At 42.6% G+C, this 9,367-nt stretch overlaps 1 pseudogene; it reads left to right on the top strand.

The window, feature by feature from the left end:
• Positions 1–6,525, top strand: LOC118396219 (ankyrin repeat and SOCS box protein 15-like; annotated as a pseudogene).
• Positions 6,526–9,367: the final 2,842 nt, after the last annotated feature.

Below are 9,367 nucleotides of genomic sequence, written 5' to 3'. Positions count from 1 at the left end.
ATGGGGTAAGGTGTGATTTGGGACATCGTGAGAATCTCAATGGAATTTCCTTGATTTCTCATGTCCTCTCTCCTCGCCTTCTCAAAACCCATTGGACAGACGGGAGGGAAACCTGACCTTTTCATCCAATGGGTTTTGAGGAGGCGAGGAGAGAGGACCCGACAAATTAAGGAAATGCAATTGAGATTCTCCCACTGTATCTATCCTACCTATCCTACCGATCCTTGACTTCAGCGATGTAATTTACAAAATAGCCTCCAACACTCTACTCAGCAAATTGGGTGTAGTCTATCACAGTGCCATCCGTTTTGTCACCAAAGCGCCATATGCTACCCACTACTGCGACCTGTATGCTTCCGTTGGCTGGCCCTCGCTTCATATTCATTGCCAAACCCACTGGCTCCAGGTCATCTATAAGTCTTTGCTAGGTAAAGCCCTGCCTTATCTCAGCTCACTGGTTACCATAGCAGCATCCACCTGTAGCACGCGTTCCAGCAGGTATATTTCACTGGTTATCCCCAAAGCCAACTCCTCGTTTGGTGGCCTTTCCTTCCAGTTCTCTGCTGCCTGGCAATGACTGGAACAAATTGAAAAAATCACTGAAGCTGGAGTCTTATATATCTCCCTCACTAACTTTAAGCACCAGCTTACTGATCAGAGCAGCTTACTGATCATTGCACCTGTTCATAGCCCATCTGTAAATAGCACACCCAACTACCCATATTGTTATTTATTTTTTGCTCCTTTGCACCCCAGTATCTCTACTTGCACATTCATCTTCTGCACATCTATTACTCCAGTGTTTAATTGCTAACTCTCGCCACTGTGGCCTATTTATTACCTTACCTCCCCACTCTCGCTACATTTACACACACTGTATATAGACTTTTCTATTGTGTTATTGACTGTACGTTTGTTTATCCCATGCCTAACTCTGTGTTGTTTGTGTCGCACTGCTTTGCTTTATCTTGGCCAGGTCGAACTTGTTCTCAACTGGCCTACCTGGTTAAATAAAGGTAAAATAAAAAATACATAAAAATTGTCTGAGAAATGACAATAAGCAGAAGCTGGATTTCCTCTCCCTACAACTAGGTGGTAATGTGAATGCACAGGAGCCCAATGGGGACAGTGTGCTGTATGATGCTGCACAATCTGGGAATCCAGACTGTATAGATTTCCTTCTGCGACATGGAGCCAACCCCAATGTACCTAGCCTGTGCTCAGAGCTACCCATTCATCGAACAGCATATGAGGGCCATTACCTGTGAGTACAACCTGTGAGTACTCTGAGGATGGTGGGAGGAGCTACAGGAGGACAGGCTCATTGTAATGGCTGGAATGGTATAAATGGAACAGTATCAAACACATCAAACATATGGAAACCACGTTTATTCCATTCCAGCCATAACAATAAGCCTTTCCTCCTATGGCCCCCCTACCAGCCTCCTCTGCTGGAGTTCATTATTTATCTTTAAAATAAAGAAGAACCTAATGTAGTTCGAAGGAAAACTACTTCACTGATCAGAGTTAACTTTTCTTTATCAGGTCACTGAGAATTTTTATTCTGATAACCACAAGAAGGGCAATCAAACGTTCAGGCAAGAGTCCCGTTCACTCTGCAGCCGACGGAGTCCATGTACAATGCCTGGAGCTACTCGTGGAAAAGGGCTTTGATGTCAACGCTCTCCTAGACTTTCACATCTCTGAAGACTACAGAGACATGAGAAAAAGTGCATTGTACTTTACTGTCTCTAATGGAGACGTGACCTGCACTGAAATGCTGCTGAACACAGGAGACAAACCTGACCTGGCCGCTCTATTCTGCCTCGTGGTGGTGGTGAGAGATGGGCAGTACGAGATTGCAAAGCTGCTTTTGGCAAGACATGCAGACATCAATTGTTACTTTTTCGTGGTGAGTGACAGTGTTTCCCACAGGCTCTGCAGTACTGCCTGCGGGACGGGATGATGATGCGTCTGCTGCTGAACAACGGCTATGACGCAGATAAAAGTTTCTGCTGTACCCATGACAGCACCTGGGATGACTTGAGTGACCAGACCGATTCCAATTATCAAGAAAAGGTTTCTGTGAGTTATCACATTAAATCCATAAACTCTCATAAAATCCACATATTAACGATTGTAATAAATGCCCTAACAAATCTCTTTTGTCATCCCTGATCCCCTAATTTCATCAGTTTCTTGGCTGTTGCACTTGGCTGGGAGAGCAGTGTGGATCTGTAACGGAATTCCTCTTCTTCAGAGGAGGAGTAGCAAGGATCAGACCAATGTGCAGCGTGGTAAGTGTCCATAATGATATATTTAATAAATCAACTGAACAAAATAACAAAAGTACAAACAAACAACCGAAACAGTCCCGTATGGTGAAACCACTAACACAGGATACAACCACCCACAAAACACAATAGAAAACAGGCTACCTAAATATGGCTCCCAATCAGAGACAACGACTGACACCTGCCTCTGATTGAGAACCATACTAGGCCAAACACATAGAAATATAACAACAGAACAGAACATAGAAAAACAACATAGAATGCCCCCCCCCCAACTCACGCCCTGACAAACTAAAATAAAGACGTAAAAAAAGAACTAAGGTCAGAACGTGACATGATCCTTCTGGACTACATCAGTCACGTGCCTCTCTGTCCAAAGCTGAGACAGATCCTGGATAAGCGCAAAGCGTGGCTTAGATCAGCTGCATATTAGGTGAGAAGGAAAAAGCAAGATAAATGGGTAGGCAATGCAAGGACCATGAGTAGGGGACATGGCCCACAAAAAAAAACTACCTTTGCTCCTGAACCTGAAACCTCTTTTCTGTCTTTCTTCTCTGACCAAGCGAAACCCAGTTCACTGACACATCTGTGCAGACTGGTGATCAGGAAACAGATGACTCCAAAGAGACTGGAAGATCCAAACATCCGTGACTCCGCCCCATTCCCACCCAGACTTTTTTTTAATTACATTTTTTAATTTCACCTTTATTTAACCAGGTTGGCCAGTTGACAACAAGTTCTCATTTACAACTGCAACCTGGCCAAGATAAAGCAAAGCAGTGCGACACAAACAACACAGAGTTACACATGGGATAAACAAACGTAGGGTCAATAACACAATGGAAAAGTCTACATACAGTGTGTGCAAATGTAGTAAGATTAAGGAGGTTAGATAGGCCATAGTCGCAAAATAATTACAATTTAGCAATTAACACTGGAGTGATAGATGTGCAGAAGATGCATGTGCAAGTAGAGATACTGGGGTGAAAAATAGCAAAATAAATGAATAACAACATGGGGGTGAGGTAGTTGGGTGTGTTATGTACAGATGGGCTATGTACAGGTGCACTGATCGGTAAGCTGCTCTGACAGCTGATGCTTAAAATTAATGAGGGAGAAATAATTCTCCAGCCATTGGCAGCAGAGAACTGGAAGGAAATGCGGCCAAAGGAGGAGTTGGCTTTGGGGGTGACCAGTGAAATATACCTGCTAGAGTGCATGCTACGGGTTGGTGCTGCTATGGTGACCAGTGAGCTGAGATAAGGCGGGGCTTTACCTAGCAAAGACTTAGAGATGACCTGGAGCCAGTGGGTTTGGCAATGAATATGAAGCGAGGGCCAGCCAACGAGATCATACAGGTCGCAGTGGCTTTGGTCGCAGGGGCTTTGGTGACAAAAAGAATGGCACTGTGATAGACTAAATCCAATTTGCTGAGTAGAGTGTTGGGGGCTATTTTGTAAATGACATTGCCGAAGTCAAGGATCGATAGGATAGTCAGTTTTACGAGGGTATGTTTGGCAGCATGAAGGATGCTTTGTTGCTTTGTTGCAAAATAGGATTCTTTGTTGCGAAATAGGAAGCCGATTCTAGATTTAATTTTGGATTGGAGATGCTTAATGTGAGTCTGGAATGAGAGTTTACAGTCTAACCAGACACCTCGGTATTTGCAGTTGTCCACATATTCTAAGTCTGAACAGCCAGAACAGACAACAGGCCCTCTGATTTGACACGCTGAACTCTAACTGAGAAGTAGTTGGTGAACCAGGCAAGGCAGTCATTTGACTCAAAAGGGCTGTTGAGTCTGCCGATAAGAATGTGGTGATTGACAGAGACGAAAATCTTGGCCAGGTTGATGAATACGGCTGCACAGTATTGTCTTTGATTAGGACCTTGAGCGTGGCTGAGTTGAACCCATGACAAGCTCGGAAACCAGATTGCATAGCGTAGAAGGTACAGTGGGATTATAAATGGTCGGTGATCTGTTTGTTAACTTTGCTTCCAGAGACTTTAGAAAGGCAGAGTAGGATAGATATAGGTCTGTAACAGTTTGGGTCTAGAGTGTCACCCACTTTGAAGAGGGGGATGACCGTGGCAGTTTTCCAAACTTTAGGGATCTCAGGTGATACGAAAGAGAGGTTGAACAGGTTAGTAATAATGGTTGCAGCAATTGCAGCAGATCATTTTAGAAAGAGAGGGTCCAGATTGTCTAGCCCGGCTGATTTGTAGGGTCCAGATTTTGTAGCTCTTTCAGAACATCAGCTATCTGGATTTGGGTGAAGGAGAAATGGGGAGGCTTGGGCAAGTTGCTGTGGGGGGTGCAGAGCTGTTGACTGGGTTAGGGGTAGCCAGGTGGAAAGCATGGCCAGCCGTAGAAAATGCTTATTGAAATGTTTGATTATCGTAGATTTATCAGTGGTGAGTCTGGAGTGAACCAAATGCTATATTTGTTATTAGTTCAATATTATTTGGATGGGGCATGCTTATTTAAGATGGTGAGGAAAGCATTTTTAAAGAATTACCAGGCATCCTCTACTGACGGAATGAGGTCAATATCCTTCCAGTATACCCGGGCCAGGTCGATTTGAAAGGCCTGCTCGCTGAAGTGTTTTAGGGTGCGTTTGACAGTGATGAGGGGTGGTTTGACCGTGGACCCCTTATGGATGCAGGCAATGAGGCAGTGATTTTAATTTTTTTTTTTTTTAAATTTTTTACCTTTATTTAACCAGGCAAGTCAGTTAAGAACACATTCTTATTTTCAATGACGGCCTGGGAACAGTGGGTTAACTGCCTGTTCAGGGGCAGAACGACAGATTTGTACCTTGTCAACTCGGGGGTTTGAACTCGCAACCTTCCGGTTACTAGTCCAACGCTCTAACCACTAGGCTACCCTGCCACCCCCTTGCTGAGGTCCTGGTTGAAGACAGCAGAGGGTTATTTAGAAGGCAGGTTGGTCAGGATGATATCTATGAGGGTGCCCGTGTTTACGGATTTAAGGTTGTACCTGGTGGGTTCCATGATAATTTGTGTGAGATTGAGGGCATCTATCTTAGATTATAGGACGGCCGGGGTGTTAAGCATATTCTAGTTTAGGTCACCTAACAGTACAAACTCCGAAGATAAACGAGGGGCATTTAATTCAGTCGTGATGGATCGACGGGGCTCTGTGTCGACAATAAAGGATCCAGGCCAATTGGCCAAGGAGGTATTGTAGCCCTAGAATTAGCTGGTATATTGGCCTAACTCGAGTCTAGATGGCGCTTGCTTCGGGACAGAGGCATTAGCTAACAGTAGCCACTCGTTTGCAGATAGCTAGCTGCGATGATCCGGAGTAATGATCTGGTGTAATGATCCAGAATGGCAGGAATCCGGTGATATGGTAGAGAGAAGCAGTACGATATGCTCTGAGTTGATATCGTGCTGTGCAGACTAGAAGGTGATTGTCTGAGCTAAGGCTGGCTGATGACGGGGAAAAAAGCGAGGACCACTAGCCGTGGCTAACAAAGACTAGTAGCTAGTTATCTGGCTAGCTCCTGATGGAAGTTCCAGTTATAAGGAATAAAAATAGCAGATCCGTACCACATTGGGTGAGACGGGTTGCAGGAAAGTATATTTAGTTCGTAGATAGAAGTGAGATTAAGATATATCCGAAAAAGACTGGCTATTTACACAGGATAATTTACACGGGATAAGACAAAGACAGAAACACATCCTACTGCAGCGCCATCTTGGAAACTCTAGGAACTGAAGGAATAGACTGAAGGAATACCTATTCTACAAAGAACATGATTTGCATGGCAAAATGATGCAAAAATCTATGGACAAGTGAATGTCTGTTGTGTTTCATGGTTAGGTTGAGGCACAATTAAATAGTTCACATAAGGAAGGAGGGATGATGGTTCTTATAGTAAATTATGTCATTTAATTGGATCCAGACTAAGAATATGTACGTATGTTTATTTTATTTAGAAAGAGACTAGACCACTTAACTATGAAAACAATCATCTGTATTCATAAACGCGTCTTAAAAGTATACATTAATTTTGCAAAGTTGTTTTTTCAATATTTGATTTATTTTCATTTACTGTTCGTCTTTGCTTTGCTTACAGTGAATTCAATGCATGGCAAGAAGGCTCATCCCATGTTGCTGTTGTTTTTAAACTTATATTATATTGTTAGTACTGAAAATAACACCTGTCTAGATGTTGGCTATCTGATTAAATATTTTGATTATCAAAACATTGAGGTTAATGCTGATTACTGACTCCAGGTGATTGCTGCATGGAACATCACAACGCTTCAGGAGTGAAGTGGAATGACCTGCATTCCTTAAGTGACAGATGACCTGCATTCCTTAAGTGACAGATAGTGAAAGCAGGTCAACTCTAATTATAACCATATATTGCCTGGAGTGCAAACAACAAACATGCACTCTAACCTGACCGGCAGACCTCTGACTTCCATGTGAAAGAATTATACCATGTTAACACCAGAAATGATTTGATATGGATCGAAAATACAAAATACAAAACAGGAGCCAGAGGAGGTAGCATACTTCAGTCAATTGTCTTCCTGAGAGTTTCTTAGATGTTTCACTGTCCACCCAATATGTTGTAATCTTCCACTAGAGTGCAACGTTAGCATTTATGCTGTACACCTATGCTCACTATTTTGCGGAACCCATGGAAATGTCCTGGGGGAATATGGGACCTTGAACTGTTCATGGTCAATCTACTCAAAATTGGACATTATCAGGTCTTGTTTGGGTAGTAACTGCCATATATATTAGATCACTGTCTGTAGGGTATTATATCATATTACAATATTTACTGCTTAATGTCCTTTTACATTTGATTCAAAAGTATCAAGAAGCTGATTAAACAGCATGATAATTACCTAAGTGCATCTCTAAAATGTGCAGTTTTGTCACACAACACAATGCCACAGATGTCTCAAGTTTGAGGGGGAATACAATTGGCATGTTGACTGTAGGAATGCTCACCAGAATCGTTGCCAGAGAATTTAATGTTAATTTCTCTAGGTCATTTTAGAGAATTTGGCAGTATGTCCAACCAGCCTCACAACCGCAGATCACGTGTAACCAGCCAGCCCGGGACCTCCATATCCGACTTCTTCACCTGAGGGATTGTCTGAGACCAGCCACCTGGACAGCTGATGAAATTGAGGAGTATTTCTGTCTGTAAATCCCATTTGTGTGAAAAAAAACAAATTCAGATTGGCTGGGGGCTGACTCCCCCACTGCCCAGTCATGTGAAATCCGTAGATTAGCGCCTATCGAATTTATTTCAGTTGCCGGATTTTCTTATATGAACTGTACTCAGTAAAATCGTTAAAAAATGTGAATGTTGCATTTATATTTTTGATCAGTATATATTTTCCTTCTTTATTATTTTCCCCTAACATTACCATCCCCCCCCAATCGGAGTAAACTAATTGACCACAAGACTTCTATTTCCAGCTTATACATACTATATACATTTTACGGACATGGTACATTGTACATTAGTTAAAGTATATTTTTTAATACCACCATTCAGCTAATATTATATTATCGACCAATTGACTATGGCTTTTGAAGTCACTGTCATAGGATGCCACCTGTCCAACAAGTCAGTTTATCAAGTTTCTTCCTCACTAGAGCTGCCCCGGTCAACTGTAAGTACTGTTATTATGAAGTGGAAACATCTAGGAGCAACAACGGATGAAGTGGTAGGCCACACAAGCTCACAGAATGGGACCGCCAGCTGCTGAAGCGCGTAGTGCGTAAAAATAGTCTGTCCTCGGTTGCAACACTCACTACCGAGTTCCAAACTGCCTCTGGAAGCAACATCAGCAAAATAACTGTTCGTCGGGAGCTTCAGGAAATGGGTTTCCATGGCCGAGCAGCCGCACACAAGCCTAAGATCACCATGCACAATGCAAATTGTGGACTGGAGTAGTGTAAAGCTCGCTGCTGTTGGACTCTGCTACTGTGGGAAAGCATTCTCTGGAGTGATGAATCTTTTTTCACCTTCTGGCAGTCTGACAGACAAATCCGGGTTTGGCTAATGCCTGGAGAATGCTATCTGCCCGAATGCATAGTGCCAATTGTAAAGATTGGGGGAGGAAGAATCATGGTCTTGGGCTGTTTTTCATGGTTCAGGCCTCTTAGCTCCAGTGCAGGAAAATCTTAGCATGACAGTATACAATGACATTCTAGACAATTCTGTGCTTCATACTTTGTGGCAACTATTTAGGGAAGGCCTTTTCCTGCTTCAGTAAGAGAATGCCCCTGTGCACAAAGCGAAGTCCATACAGAAATGGTTTGTCGAGATCGGTGAGGAAGAACTTGACTGGCCTGCACAGAGCCCTGACCTCAACTCCATCAAACACCTTTGGGATGAATTAGAACACCGACTGCGAGCCAGGCCTTATTGCCCAACATCGGTGTCCGACCTCACTAATGCTCATGGCTGAATGGAAGCAAGTCCCCGCAACAATGTTCCAACATCTAGTGGAAAGCCTTCCCAGAAGAGTGTTTGGTATTATAGCAGCAAAAAAAGGGACTAACTCCATATTAATGTCCATGATTTTGGAATGAGATGTTCGATGAGCAGGTGTCCACATACTTTTGGTCATGGAGTTTATTTTGCTTCCTCTTTAAATATATTGTTTGGTGAATCATGGATGACTATGTTGAAGATTTAAAAAGACTTTGGTGCATTTTCCCCCATATTTCATCCAGTTGGCTTTATTTTTATAATATATTACACTTGATCTTTCTTGAATAAGTTCCTCCAGTTATTTTTGTTTTTCCTCAAACATATTCTGTGCCTCTATGGTCCAGTTTTTATTGCTATCCATCTGAACGGTTAGTTCTTCTATTTCCTTTGTTAATAATATGAACTCTTGACCAAAATGTTTTTGTTTTTGTTTTAAAGATGAGTACTGAATCGCATGGCCTCTGAAGGCACATTTGAAAGGGGATCTGTTATGTAGGAAAAAGTCAGTTATAAATGATTGTGTCTTGGTTAAAAACAAGTTGTAAATCCAGTAGGCTTTGATTACATTTCCAA

Source organism: Oncorhynchus keta, chromosome 17 (assembly GCF_023373465.1).
Source record: "Oncorhynchus keta strain PuntledgeMale-10-30-2019 chromosome 17, Oket_V2, whole genome shotgun sequence".
Lineage (NCBI taxonomy): Eukaryota > Metazoa > Chordata > Actinopteri > Salmoniformes > Salmonidae > Oncorhynchus > Oncorhynchus keta.
This window is presented reverse-complemented; position numbering and strand designations above follow the sequence as displayed.